Source organism: Dermacentor andersoni, chromosome 1, assembly GCF_023375885.2.
Source record: "Dermacentor andersoni chromosome 1, qqDerAnde1_hic_scaffold, whole genome shotgun sequence".
Taxonomy (NCBI): Eukaryota; Metazoa; Arthropoda; class Arachnida; order Ixodida; family Ixodidae; genus Dermacentor; species Dermacentor andersoni.
In genome coordinates this window covers 126,013,419-126,027,391 of record NC_092814.1, presented here as the reverse complement: position 1 = coordinate 126,027,391, position 13,973 = coordinate 126,013,419, and positions in this window count along the sequence as shown.

Genomic DNA, 13,973 nt, shown 5'->3' with positions numbered 1-13,973 from the left:
TTTTGTAATAGCGGTTAGCCGGCGAAACACGGTAACGGAAAAAATATGAACGATATGCGGATCTCAATACGATTCCGCGGTTGAATGCGTTTTTCTCTTCGCCTCGACAGGCACATTTGTATCAACAAGATTTTATTGGAATTTGCGATAAAAAATGGGCCCCAAGATTCGAGTTGAAAGCGTCCCGCTGCTCTTCTTTATACAGGGTGTCCCAGCTAACTTTAGCCAGAGCTCAAAAAATATGCATATGCCACGTAGCTGGACAGAACAAACCTGATGTTGTTTGCCGTCGCTTGGAGATACTCAAACTATCTTTTCTCACTCCGACTAATTAGATAATCAGTCTTAATTAACTAATAAGCTTATCAAATATTATAATTAGATGAAAAGTGTCAACAGAAATATTGTACCGCGACATGGAAAACTCCCGATACAGCTTTCTCTTCCTCAATACGTACTACATAAAAGTGTTTTTCCGAGCATGAAAGAAGCCCGCGAATACACGGAAAGCGTCTCGAGCGGCCAGTCGCGCGGCAATTTTTCATGCATTTGCATAGGCGTACCGAGAGGATGACGCATTTCTTGTCAACACATCCTCAAATAAAAGGAGCAGACAACGCGGGCTGGCTGTCGATCTTTTTTTTTCTAGGACCACAATTGTGCATAAAACCACAGCAAGTAATGAATGCACCCCGGTCGCTCCCACCAATCATAAAATACAAATGTCTGCGAGGAGATACAAGCGATGTTCCTCATGAGGGCCACATTACAAACACAATATTCGCCAACACGGACACAGTAACTTCAAGTGGGTCACACATTCACAACGCTATTACATCGCTCACGTATAGGCGGAAAGAAGCGAAGCATTCTCTCGTTTGAGCAAGAATGTCTCTTAACACTACGCAATGAAAATTCAGCATGCTAGTCCTCCACTTTATTCGGCTAGGATGGTTTTGCTACAGGTATAAATCACGATGGCAAAGGCATAGTGCATATTAAAGGGCATGCGAGAAAATATTGTCTGCAATACGGCAGCTGGAATGTAATCAAGCTGGCTGACATGGATACGCGTGCGGTTAGTATAATAGTCATCCTTAGACATTCAGAGTATGTATGGACCTCCAGGATGCATGATCACGTGCTGCGACTGCTAGTTCCACTGGCTCCCTCTCATTACTTACTACTAAATCACATTTTCTGTCTTTCCGTAAAGTGCAAATATATTACTTACTTAAACACTATAGGTACACTTGCGAAGCACCCGCTATCAGACGTGAGTAGGGTGATAGTGGGGTGTTGAATGTTCAGATATGTTAACAGGAACGTGCGAGCGCGTTCGAGCTGCTTTGCTTTTCAAGGTCTCAGGACAGCATGAAATGTTGAAATAATGCTGTTGAAATGCACGTTGAAGCGCACCCTCATTTTGTTAAGCGCTGTCATCTGCTACTGTTGGCCTTACTATTAATCATTAACTCTTACTCCTGATTTCATATGTCTTTCGCAAAGAGCAGCAATGTCAACAACCAGCGGTGTGATCGAGTATTTAATCAAACTATTATCGGCATTTATACAAGGGTAGGTGTCATTCTAGGTACTGAGGACGACAGGTTCAGTCATTGAAGAGGAGAAAAAATAGGAAGGAGCGTGACACGACGATCTTGAAGCCCTTATGAAAATACTCAAAAGTTTCGTGGGAAGTAGGCTTTCATCATGTGGCAGGCAAGGGGTAATTTGTAGTCGATAAGCGCACGGAGTATGTAGAGGAGAGTAGAACGGAGAGCGGGTGGCGAAAGCTTATTTTGACGAGGGCGTCGCTAAAATCAAGCACAAACCGAACAATGCCTTAAAAAATCTGGCACCCAAAGAGGGCCTATTTTGTAAGAGTCAACGCGCAGGTGATCCCCGAAGGAAATGGGAGATGGCATCAATGTAGGTCAGCTTGCCGATGCTAGCTGCCTGACGTCATGCTCTCTCCCAGCCTTTTTCGTGCCTAGATGTTCCCATCCTAACCGTTATTACCGTATAAAATAATTTGGCACTACACTAATTTCCTACGCCAAAAAAAAAAGAATTATACGCTTCCGCTCGCGCTGTCTCCACGGCTCTGGATGCTTAGGTTCTCTAGACTGTTCCGCGCGCACACACACACAAATTATCACTTTTCACCACACCATCTATCGACGGTGAGCGCATGCATGCGCTTCCCTCCTCTTCTTTGGTGCACGTACCTTCTCGACTCTGTTTGATTGTTCCCTGGATGACGTCAGCGGTCGCGCCATCCAATCCGGGCGCTCCTACACCGCCAGTGTATTTCTATGGTGTTCCCGCTGTCTCTCCTCCTTCCTCATTTCGACACAGCGCTCACCTGGAAATCGCTCAACGTCCTCATAAGGCTGAGAACCGCTAACGTACCGTAGAATTCACAGTATTCTTCTGCGTCTTTCCCCCACCCCTCCTTGGCCAAATTTGCCCTTGACATTATCTTCCTCCTACCGGGCAATTCTTGTCATTTTCCGATATATTACCAGTCTCTGCCTTTTTCTACACGAGGAGGAGTAGATTTTAATGAAGAGAAAGGAGGAGAGGTCGGCCTGGAGAGCGTGTCTCTAGCCTGCTACTCCTCACTGGGGAATGGGGAAGTGGGAAATACAGGGAAAGGTAGGTGGCGGATGATTATGATACGGTACAATGAGAGATACTATATTTTTCTACACGACTGTACACTCCTGCAATGCACTCGCCATGGTGACGTACTGGGTCTGGCGTTCTGCTGATAAGCCTGAGGATGCGTGATCAAATCCAGGCCGTGGCCGCATTTCTACGGGGGCAAAATTCAATATCGACGATGCTCCGTCCATTGGGTGCACATTAAGGAACCCCAGGTGGCCAAAATTATGCCGGAGTTCCCCGCTACGGCGTACCTGATAATCATTGCGGTTTTTGGCCCGCAAAACCGCGAAATAATATTTAACTCCCGCAATGCGCGGCAAAGGCGGCAGAAGTCTAAACGAAGCTTTGCAGCCGCTGCATTTCTCCGCGTTTTCTCCACGCCGATGTCCTCTAACACAAAGTGAGTTTGTGCTAATGCTTCGCAGAATGTTAAGAATGTTTATTCTGGTAAGTTATGGGCTCGGACTGAAACAGCTTTTGTCGCATAGACTGCAAAAGCTACTCTCTCTCTCTCTCTCTCTCTCTCTCTCTCTCGTAGTCGTTTGCCCCGTGCAATAATTGCACGGCCAACTTTTCCCTTTGGGGGCAAAGCCAATCAGCTCGCCTTGATCATGTTTGTCCTCGCGCACACGTTTCCCCCTTTGGTTCTTGGTATCGGTATTTGCCTAAGAAGCAACTAATCTGCGTAAGCACCATTTGACAGTTAATCCCAGTATTTTGTGCTTGCCTTTTACTAGAAATAGCGCGGTTCTGATACCTGTGAAGAAATTCAGATTCACCGAGATAAAGTGTTTGTTTTTCATTGTTGATTGGCGTAAGCGAGGTATTTGTCTGACTTGTCAACGTATTTCTATTAATGGCATTAACGACGAGGTTATCGAAACCCCCTGACACAACCAACGGTGGCGCTTATTTACTTCAGTGAAATTCGGCTAACCGTTTCTCACGACTCCTACTGGACAGAGGCCCTGAAAGGGCAGAAGAGAAAGAGCAGGAGATTCATAACGGAGAGTGTCCAGACACCGCTACCTGCTGCTCTTTTGCCAGCAGCGCGGGGTTTGATCGCAGTCTTACCAGTCTTTCTGGCCTTTATGACCGGCGCGCACATACATCAGCAGCCGGTACGACAACTCGCGCCGGAAGCGGGCGACACAATCTTCGTCATAAAGGTGCGCTACAGCGTATTTACCTGACCCAGCAGCTTTTTTTTTTCATTTTTCCTTCTTCACTTCTACTTTGCTTCTTCCTCTCGCGCTGTGTCGTTCATTTCTGCGGTCCGCGCCATTTGCATGCGCGGTCGGAGGGGCCGGGCCGCCGGGGCCTGGCCCTACAGCGAAGACACGTGCCGAAGTCGACGGAGACGGGGAAGAAAGCGGCGCTGCTAGAACGAAGAGCGCGTCGCTTTCGTTTGCAGTGTGCCAGTTGTATAATCTGGCCAATTTATGACAGCCCTCCCCCCCCCCCCCTTTCAGCCTTCCTCGCCAGCAATTTGAACGGAACTGAACGGCCTTGCCTGGTTCCGTTAAGACAAAGAACCGCTGCCGAGGAAATCGTTAAAGACGCGACCCAATCGCCGCCACCGCTGCCCAGTGCACGCGTGCCCGGAGATCAAGGAAAGGCCGCGTGATGCTCGCGTTTTGCTGCTTGCGCGGAGGCACGATCGATGAGCGGGCCCGCTCTCGGCCCTACGACCCCCCGGGGCCGCCCTTTGCCGGGCCGCGCGCTGAGGCAACGCGCTGCCGGTCACGCCGTTGTTTTTTGCGCGGCCGCGGCCGCTTCTCCGGGCGCCGCGTCGAGTACGCACGCGGCGAAAAAGAATGCCAGTCGTGATCCGAGCGTTTCCGCAATTTTAGCGCGGTCGGAGGCACGCCGCAGAGAAACACGTGTAACGCCAGCTTTCGAACACGCTTCGCGCAACGAAGTACTCACGCAGCCTTTTGTCTTCGGGCTCCGTGTGAGCTACGAACTTATGTCGGATGTGTAAAGCAGGAATGAAAATTGGAAGAAGGGAGTGAACTGCAGGCGAGCTTAATGAATACGCTCTGCGCGTGACGCTTCGAATTAGCTTGGCAGCCAGGACTGCTGATTTCCCTCGTCGTTTCTCGCGCTGTCGCGACCGTAACGTGACGTTCCTTCTTCTCTTTCTCGCTGTATTTATTCGCTCGATCAATAAATAAGTTCATGCGTGAATACGGCTCGGCATATTCCTCAATTCCTCATGGCCATAGTCCTCGTGCCCACAGTTTGTGTAGAAAACGCTTTTTTTTTTTTGCAATGCCAATGCACACATAACGAAATTACAGCGTAACAATCAAATCTACGATACAACAACAGTGGAGAAGTAACTCGCAAACCAACAGTGCGAGCAAGAACATTGGTTGGTACAATGGGCAACGACAGAACCACATTGCATTAAAAGCGACATGGCGAATAAAACTGATTCTATATATATATATATATATATATATATATATATATATATATATATATATATATATATATACATATACTTTTTTGCCAATGTAATTAAATACGGAAATGTTGGCACCAAGAATTGAAGCCACGTAAACACACATATGTCGCAAGTCGCAGAAGATCACAAAGGTTAAAGAACCCTACGTGGTCAAAATTAAACAGCAATCGCCCAGTACGCAGGCCCCACGGTCAGATCACGGTCTCTCGACGTAAAACGCAAGTACTCAGGTATTTAATTCAGAATATCAAAAAGATAAAATAAATACATCATAAAATGATATAAAGATGGGAAACAGAATACAAGATGTCGCAATAAAGATGAAACCGCACCTTATAACGTCGCAAAGCCTAGATATACTTATAACGCCAACTGTCTGAAGAGATCGAGAGAGCAGGAGAATGGCGTATGTCATTGTTTCAAAACGAAAGTGAATTACAACACACAATGTCATTCTCAGCTGTCAAAACCGTTACATTCTATATCTTAGCATTGGTCAGAAATATTACTGACCTCTGAGAATTAATTTGGAGCTACGAGTGCGCGTTTTAGAAGGGTAATTGTTGGCCATGGGACCAACCACGTCTTCATATATGCTTTAAATTTGAATTGCGGCAAACGGAACTCAGACAAAAGAAAAGAGCCTACACGACGATTTTATTTGGTCCTCCGCCTGTTTGGATCTCTCCAATTTAATAAAGATCAACCAACAAAGCCCAATTCTGACATTGTCTATAGTTTATGTTCATTGGTCTTTCATGAGGCCTAAATAGCTTGGATACGGCCATACCTTTGGTTAATATTGTTTGCGGCATTCTAAATTAAGTTTTCCCTGTCCTAATCTAAGTTATCGCATTCTGCTTTTATACAACTTACCTGGAATGCCATAGCAGGGGCGTAGACAGGCACTCGGAACACTTGCCTCTCTCCCCACTCCCTCAAAAAATTTCTGTACACCCGGATGCGTATATCTAAAATCTAGAAGGCGCAGTGCCTTAGAAACCGTGGTCGAACGCATTTGGCTGAAACACCGCCGGCAACGCTCTGATGTCACGCTGCGAGGATTATTGCCTTTGCGTGTCGCCCGCGATTGATTAAGTTAGGTTAAATAAGGTTGCGTTAGGTTAGGTTAGTGTAAAAGGCGTTAAGGCGGCGCGGCGTACTCTCACAGCGGTTGCAAAGGGCGTTGAGCGTCGTTGGCAGCGTTTCAGCTAATTGCGTTCAACTGCCGTTGCTACGGCGCTGTGGCTTCAAGATTTTCAATACAATCTGGATAGCTGGCATAAAATGACGTCCGACTACAACCCCCCACCCCTCCCCCGGATAAAATTGCTGCATAGCATGCACTTTTTTCTTCTGCTCCTCCTCCTTCTTCTTCTTTTTCTCGTGTTTCATTTTTTTTCTTTTGCAACACTCGCCCTGGGGACAGACCTTTATAGGATACATACGCAATTTATTACAGGTGATTTGGCTATCAACAACACGTTGCTTTAGCGTAAAACGAGTTATTCTGCGAGATTGGGGTGGCCAATTTTGCCTGCTTCTGGAACTTGTCATATTGTTACGGGGATCTTGCAAGTCTAGAAAAACTATATTTACAATATGTATATACAGGATGAGTCAGAATAGTTAAGATGGCAAACCACCAACAACACGCAGCAGCCAGCATCTCCGATCTTCTTCTTTCTCTCTCTTCTTTCATCCTTCCGTAACAGGACCCACAAGTGGCGAAGAGCCGTCTCTGCGAGCGGCAGGCGAAGAATTGCGAGTGAAGTATGCCTTCAGCCGCGAAACGTGCACGACGTCGACAGGCGTCTGACTTGATGATGCATCAAAGTGTAGCGGCGAAATCTCGTAATTTACGTCGGTAACTTGGCGTAGGGCTTCATAAGGCCCTGTGTAGCGAGAGAGAAGCTGCTGGGAGAGGCCAACCCGACGATATGGTGACCAGAGGAGCACCCAAGCACCTGGTGCGAACTTAACATCGCGATGGCAGCGGTCGTAACGCTCTTTTTGTATATGCTGCGAGGCTAATAAACGAGATCGGGCGACTTGACGTGCCACTGAGCGCAATCGATGACTTCACGAGCGTACTCAGTTGCAACACGTGGCACAGAAGGGAGGATGGTGTCAAACGGCAATGTGGGGTCGCGACCATACAAGAGATAAAAGGGCGAATATCCTGCAGTGTCATGTCGGGACGAGTTATAAGCGAACGTCACGTGTTAGCGTGGCGTCCTAGTCCCGGTGATCGCTGGAGGCGTACATCGACAGCATCTCTGTGATTGGTTGAGACGTTCCGTAAGACCATTCGTTTGGAGGTGGTAGGCGGCGGACAGCTTGTGCTCAGTGGCACAAGAGTGTAGGAGGTCGTCGACAACTCGAGATCAGAACGAGCGGCCGCGGTCTGTAAGTAACTCGGGGGGATCCAGGCGGTGACACGAGAGGCATTCAGCGTCCTTCAGGAGATGTTCAGTCTTGTAATTGACAATAAAAGAAAATTCCTGGAGCCGCAAAGCCCAGCGACCAAGCCGTCCAGTCGGGTCCCGTAGGGAAGACAGCCAGCAGATTGCGTGGTGGTCTGCGACGACGAAAACGTGCGGCCATACAAATATGGCCGGAACTTGGTCACATCCTAAACTAATGCCAAGTACTCCCGCTCGGTGATGGAGTAATTTCTCTCGGCAGGTGACAGCAGGCGGCTGGCGTAAGCTATCACGCACACGGTACCATTCTGTTGTTGGGCGAGAACAGCGCCGATGCCATGGCCGCTTGCGTCAGTGTGGACTTTGGTCGGTGCAGACGGATCAAAGTAGGCAAGTATGGGAGGGGTGGTCAGAAACCCGATGAGAGCGGCGAACGCGTGAGCCTGCTCCGGGTCCCATGAGAATGGCGTGTTCTTCTTAGAAGATCTGTCAAAGGCCGAGCAAAGTCGGTGAAGTTTTCGACGAAACGGCGAAAGTAAGAACACAGGCCGACGAAGCAGCGCACGTCAGAGGCCGAACGTGGTACAGGAAAACTGCGTACGGCGCGAACTTTTTCCGGATCTGGTTGGACACCGGATGCGTCAACGAGGTGTCCCAACACGGTGATCTTACGGCGCCCGAATTGACACTTCGTGGAGTTAAGTTGAAGGCCGGCTTTTCGGAAGACTGCAAGATTTGCAGCGAGTCGGGTAAGGTGTCTGCCGAACGTGGGAGAAAGAACAATAACGTCGTCAAGATAACAAAGACAGGTGGTCCATTTGTAGCCCAGCAGAAGAGAGTCCATCATACCTTCAAATGTCGCAGGAGCATTGCATAGGCCAAAGGGCATGACTTTGAACTGATATAAGCCATCCGGCGTGATGAAGGCCGTCTTCTCGCGGTCCATTTCATCAACTGAAATCTGCCAGTAGCCTGATCGAAGATCGATGGACGAGAAGTATTTAGCTCTGTGCAAGCAGTCCAAGACGTCATAGATGCGTGGTAGTGGGTAGACGTCTTTTCGCGTGACCTTGTTTAAGTGGCGATAATCGACGCCAAGACGCCATGTACCATCTTTCTTTTTCACAAGGACGACAGGCGAAGCCCAAGGGCTGGCTGATGGCTCGATGACCCCTTTGCGGAGCATTTTGTCCACTTCTGATTGGATGGCTCGACGTTCAGCATGCGATACACGATAGGAACGCCGACGAATAGGATTCGTGTCTGCAGTGTTTATACGGTGGTGAACAACAGATGTTTGGTCTAAAGGCCTGTCGCCGAAATCAAAGATGTGACTGTACGATTCAAGCAGGGGTCGTAGGTCCGTGGCCTGTGCAGAGGTGAGGTCAGATGCAATCATTTTCGCGAAGCCATCCGTTAAGGAACCAGAGCTATTAGGGGCAATTGGCGCTAATAAGCAACTCTCGGCATTGATACTCTCAATGTCAAATTAGCAACCACTAGAAACGCTGGCCAAGAACATGCCGGCTGGAAGCACTTGAGGGCACAGGCTGAAATTCACAAGCGGTAGAACGACGTCGTTATCAGTAACCGTGACCAACGTATGTGGAACAGCAACGTTCCGGTTCAAAAGCACGTCGATGATGGGGTGAAGCCCATATTCACCGTCAGGAACCTGTTACTGGGTGGTCAAAGTGACGTAAGTAACTGCCTCCGTTGACAGACGCACATCCTGAAGCGAGCACAAGCGCTGTGGAGGGGTACTCGGAGCATCGGTGAATTGAGGCAGTTCTAACTGAAGAACGCAGGCTGCGCAGTCGATGAGAGCAGAATGAGTGGATAAAAAGTCCAATCCAAGGATAACGTCATGAGGGCAGTTGTCGATCCCAGCAAAGAGAACAGAAGTAAGGCGGCCGGCTATAATTAAACGCGCAGTAGACATTCCACGAACAACCAGCACGCCGGCGTCGGCCACACGAAGAACTCGGGCAGCTGCTGGGGTGAAGACCTTCTTTAAACGTCTACGTAGGCTAGCACTCATCACAGATAAGTAGGATACATTGTCGACGAGTGCTTGGACAGGTACGCCTATTTTAACGTCAATTACACTCCTCCATGTGGGCACAGACAGAGGACTTGCTGCAATAGTCGGCAATGCAGCACCACCTCCGAGGGCTGTATTTCCTAGTTTTCCGAAAGGGTGCGGCCAAAAGCCCCAGGGGATGAAAGGCGACGTGGCTACGGCGAACGGGAAGATGGGCGACGTGTTTGCGGTGAACGAGACTGGTGTCCGCGCGGCGATGGTGAGCGGCTGTACCACGTGTTCTAAGAAGAGTTGGCGGTGCTGTTAGACTCGGCGGTGGGCGAAACATTGCGGATATTTCCATCAAAACGGCTCAGGTTGGTCGGCGTGCGAGGTGTTGAGGGCCACGAGTTGCGACAGTATCGGGCGACATGACCAATGCGGCGACAGGTGAAACATATGGGCTGGTCGTCCGCAGTTCTCCACTCAGTTGGGTTGTGATAACGTGGAGATAAGCGTCTGGGTGCAGCGAAAATAGTAAAAGGGCGTTGGTTAGCTCTGGGATTGGCGACAGCACAGCACAGACAGACTTTAAAGCAATGTTTTCAAGTTCCTGGCGAACGATGGCTTGTACGAGGGGAACTGAAAACGTGGTAGCATCAGGGCTACGCGAACAGAAAGCTGCGGGCGCCATCGCATCCAGTTCACGTCTAACGATTCGCACCACGTCCTCTGATGGCGACGCATGCTGCTGTGCGGGTTGATCTTCCCACGTCGACGTTGCGGCAGTACTGGGAAGTCTGACGAATGGTGGCAAGACGCGTCTGCTTCTGGCCTGCTCGAATTGTCGGCACTCTTTAATGACTGCGTCAACTGTAGAGCAGCTCTTGCACATGAGCAGATTAAACGCGTCGTCAACAGTGCCCTTAAGCACGCGCCCGACCTTCTCAGCTTCTATCACGTCGTGATCGGCTTTACGACAAAGTGCCAGCACGTCCTGGATGTACGAGACATAGGACTCCATGGGGGATTGGGCCCGGGAGGCCAGTTCCTGCTTCGCGGCAATTTTACGGCCGGCTGGTTTGCCAAACAACTCTGTCAATTTCTCTTTGCATTGGTCCCAGCTGGTTAGCTGCTCTTCGTGGTTTTCGTACCACACCATTGCCGTGCCTCTTAGGTAGAACAACAGGTTAGCTAGTATAAGTGCAGGGTCCCATCTGTTGATTCCACTCACGCGTTCGTACATGGCCACCCACTCTTCAACGTCGGCGCCATCGTTCCCGCAGAAAGTTCCAGGCTCTTTGGGTTGTACAACGACAATCGAAGGTGACAGCGAGGTAGCAGGCGACGGTGACGTTGGAGGCGGCAACGACGTTGATCCCGCGTGCTCACCGTTATTCATGGTGCGGACGGTGATGCAACGTCCACTGTGGAGCTCCGTTTCTAGCCGTGGTACCCCGCACCTCTCACCAATATGTTAGGGGGATGTTGCAAGTGTAGAAAAACTATATTTACACTATATATACAGGATGAGTCAGAATAGTTAAGATGGCTGACCACCAACAACACGCAGCAGCCAGCGTCTCCGATCTTCTTCTTTCTCTCTCTTCTTTCATCCTTCCGTAACAATATGAACTTGATTGAAAAAAGTTCCAAGAGTAAGGGACAGCGCCACCTTTTAGGAGGCAAGTAGGGTCGGGGACCGAAGAAGGCAACTTGTTGGTGGAGAGAATTTATTTTTCTGTAAACCTTGACGCAACGTATTTAAAATCGTAAAATTAGCCCAAATTCGTAAAGCTTGCGAAGAAAAAAGGTGCAGTTTCACCTGACACTCGAAGCATCGATTGCGATAGCAAATTATTAGACAGCTATACGCAATAAGGATAGCAGTTTTATCGGCAGTATAAACTTGTACACATTCGCTTCCTAACTAAATTACAACCATGGTGTCATGCGCCCGCAAGCAAACATGAACACATCTCCCTCGATGACTGCGTACACTGGCCCTCAAAACGCTGGCGTGAGGAAGCGCGGCCGCAGCAGTGAGCGAATTGACTTTCGAACGCCCACCAATAACAACCCTGTATTATTATTACTCACGTGCTCCCTCTCGCTTCATCGCTAACTAAGCCGCGAGAAGACAGCCCACGAAGCTCTCAGCACTCGATGCACTCTGTCCCCATCGCAGATCGCTTTCAAGACAAAGCCCGCGCGACCGCGCGCGGCCTCGCAATACGCAGCCGCCGCCGGAGCAGAACGCCCCTTCACCGGCCTTGCGCGTGATGGAAGACGGCGCGCTTCCTCCCCGCCTTCCTCCCTTGCGCGCGCGAGGTCGAGCCACCATCACTGGCTCACCCTCGCACGCTTTCACTCGCGCGTACAACATACGGTGTATGGCCATGATGTTATCGCACTTGGACTGTACACGGAACATCGCGCCGGCGGCAACAGCGACGACGACGATGGCGGCGGAAGTACGCCTGGAGTGTCCATATAATTGCTATGGCAATAAAATTCGGGACACTTGGCAGGAATGTAGTTATGTAGCCTGTAACGGAATAACAGACAGCAGTACCCCGCCATAACCATGCAGAGTTAGTTTTACCAGAGGATTTTCTTAGACATAACAATCAGCATAGTCTTGATAGTATAATGTGTTGAATTCTTCCCTGTTGTGTTTGTTCTCAATTCCTGTCCTCGTCTTCTTAGCGCTGTTTCAAGTTTTACTCGTGCTGAATTTCGGAGCGCTGACGGGAATTTTACATGTTGGTTTTTATGTTGGAGAGTGCGCAATCACAAATGTATGATTGCGATAATTACCACTGCTCGTCGGCTGGTATTCACGTTCGAAATACTCAGCGCACCGTGGTACCACGGCAGTGAGCTCCGAGACCTTGAGTTAAAAAAGAAACTATCAGCTCCAGCACTCCGTGCAGATGGTTAACCAGGGAAGCTGAAACGTGCAGCCCCGGTGTTTATCACTGAGTAAATCCCGACGGTTCATTAAAGTATTTCTCAATTATGGGTTATGTGTTCGTGTTTCATAATTAATTCATGAATTAATTCATTTATGACGGCGACGACGAACGCGGGTGCAGTGGCACGAGCGCGGTGGTCAGCTGCGCGAGCGCACTCGTGCCATTCTAGTCAACAGCGCCAACGAGTCAGCAGTTGAAGAAGACGACGATGCTGGAGCCATTGCTGATGATGATAGTTTTTTTCTACACGCGAAGACGGCACTGGGAAAAGTAGCGCTTTACAGCTTCACTGTAAACATGTGAGCAAAAACGGGAGTACGTGCAGATATATTTCTAAAAGACCATCGTTACTTTCTAACTGCAGGAATACGCGATCCGCATGTAAATTTTGGAAACTAAGTGGTGGCGGTGGTGGTGGTGGTGACGTTGCTACAGGTGGGGTTAGCCGGGCAGACTTGGCTGGTAAATGCTTCGCCTGAGCATCTCTTTACGCGCCAGATATGTCACCATGTGTCAATCAGTCCTGTTTGTCGCAGTAACGCGTGAATAATGTGCGACACTTCCTTGTGCAGTCCTTCCGGTAACTGTTCGAGACGTCCGTGAAGAAACCTTCTTGTTGCCATGTGGTCCAGATGTCCCATCCTTTCAGCACATAAGCGCTTGCAGGACCTGATTAAATGTTCTATGTTGCGCACTTCACTGCATTTCACTGCACTCTATATTATTTGTTTGGTGTTGATCGAACATCGCTAAATACAGCACTTGTACATAACCTTTTCCCTGAACCTATGTATCAATAGCCGTATGTGCCTCTATTTGGTCAAGATGTTCTTTGCCGTGTCCATAGAATGTGTATTACGCCAGCAACGAAAAGCTTTTTCTTTAAGCTGCACACTTCCACCCTGCCAGTTAAGACATGGCTTCATGAAAAAAGATTATATGTACCCTGGAATGCGAATTGTAGACTTTGCAACCAACTCGAGATAACGGAACATTGCTTTATTCTTTGTCGGGACGCATTTTATTTTTTGAGACATTTAACAAAGAACTGTCAAAAAATAACTTCCTCTCACACGTTACGGTATCCGGTGCTTTCATTTCAAAAAGACAATCAGTAATACTACAGGATATGCTTTATTTATGTTATTAGGACTCTATTCATTATGGAGTCTCATGATCGACAGACATGGTGAGCCACCTCAGTCGACAAGTTCTGTCTTTCGAGAAGAGGCTGCTCAAGTGGGCAGTTTGGTTGGCACCTTTGACCCCATTCCTGAGTAGATTTCGCTTCTGTACGCTTGTGTTTGCTTGCCCGATTTTTGAAATTTCCTTCTAGTGCGTAGCATGCGTGCATTTGTTTTTTACGTCTCTCTAAATATAATGCAACTAACTCATAATTC